Below are 1,952 nucleotides of genomic sequence, written 5' to 3' on the forward strand. Positions count from 1 at the left end.
CACGTATCCGTGCAACGACGGCGGAGTGATTACAGTCGCCAATCGACGAACAATAATCTGCCAGGAGCGGAGTAGAGTCGGTATCTCTTAGAGCGGATAATCGGAATCGGATTCTCCTTCGAGAGCGGTGGATCGGTTCTGACTCTCTTTCGAGAGCGGATGATCGAATCTCTCGATTACAATTACGCGGCGTTTTATATACCTCGAATCTCGCTTGATTCGCTATTTACCGTGGTCGTTCGGCGGTCGCGCTGTTTACAATATTAGAGGACGCGCCGTCCTCTTGCGCTCCTGATTCGCGTTGTTCTGCGTTTTTATTATTACGTAACGATATGCATCGTTACACAGTTAAGTCGAACGTTTTCTTAGTATGCGTCACACATATTTTAGGACAGCATTTCTGGCCGCCACGTCTCATAATGCTATCTCTCTCGCTCTTACGTCTGCGATAGAGGATGGAAGAACGCCGCGACTCCCACCATTATTTCTTTTCCAAGCCGTCCGACGATCGTATACACTGAAATATACGAGTTTGATAAAAAAATACGCGGAATTTTCGTTTTTCTCAAAAAATCCTTATTTATTCATCGATATTAATTTTGTCTCCTTTAAAATATTCCCCATCAGATATAATACATTTGTGTCAGCGCTTTTTCCAATCTTCGAAGCACTTCTGGAATACAATTTTCGGTATAGCGTTTAGCTCCTTCAACGATTCTGTCTTTATCTCTTCAATGTTGGCAAAACGTTATCCTTTCATGGTTCTTTCAGCTTCGGGAATAGGAAGAAGTCACAAGGAGCTATGTCTGGTGAATACGGAGGCTGAGGCATTATAACGGTGCTATTTTTGGCCAAGAATTCACGGTTAAACAAAATTCAACAATTTCGGAACAAATTTTGCTGCCACACGTTTCATGTCCAAAAAATCTTAAAAAATTGCTTGGCATGAGCCAAATAATATGCCAACATCATCAGTAACCTCTCTGATAGTGATTCGGCGATTGTCCATAACCATTTTCTTCATTTTTTCGACGTGTTCATCGGTTGTTGATGTGTTGAGGCGTTCAGGGCACTCGTCATCTTCAACGTCTTCACGGCCCTTTTGGAAACGTTTGTATCATTTGTAAACGCTTGTTTTATTCATAGAAGATTCGTCAAAAGCAACATTCAACATTTCTAATACGGTGCTGCACTTTACTCCATTCTTAAAGCAAAATTTGATACAAATTCTTTGTTCTATTTTTTCCACAAGTTAAAAATCGCCGAGTATACTGTCACGTCCGACCGACCAGGCCGCCAGTCAGTAATAATTTTTTGTCCAAACAATCCTTTACCTGAGACACTCCAGGTACGAAACTTCCTTTTCCCCAAAGGAAGGCATCTTATGGCTCCTGCACACAGGACGCGGTAATGTTTGCCGTGCGACGGAAATCCGCGCGATAGCCAATCAATATGTTGTTTTTCAGTAAGAGCTAGAAGGTTATTACGGAAAGCAACATGTATTGATTGGCTGTCGCGCAAACTTCCGCCGCGCGGTAAGCATTACCACGTCCTGTGTGCAGGAACCATTAGATGGCATCACTACCATTCAGGTCCCTTTCTAAAGGCGGGATCACAAGAGCTTAGTGGCAGTAGTGATCGGCGAGGCAGTCAGTCAGAACGGATGCCGGGATCGGAAATCCAAAGGTAGTCCTCATCTCCAAACCCCACTTCTCTAATTCACTAATTCTAAACCTTAGTTCCCTTTAATTCTTAAGCAATTAACTTTAGGTTATCTTTAACATTTCTAAACATTTACGACCGTTTTATTCTAATCCTTTAGTTTGTTAAACAGTTCATTTTAGTTATTTCGTCACTCCCGTTATTCTAGCCATACTTAAGATATCTTTGGGAGTATATTATATATCAAGAATTACACAATATATATATATATATATATATATATATATATA

Source organism: Odontomachus brunneus, unplaced genomic scaffold (genome assembly GCF_010583005.1).
Source record: "Odontomachus brunneus isolate Ranch 3 - 2012 unplaced genomic scaffold, Obru_v1 Obru_scaffold_445, whole genome shotgun sequence".
Classification (NCBI taxonomy): Eukaryota; Metazoa; Arthropoda; class Insecta; order Hymenoptera; family Formicidae; genus Odontomachus; species Odontomachus brunneus.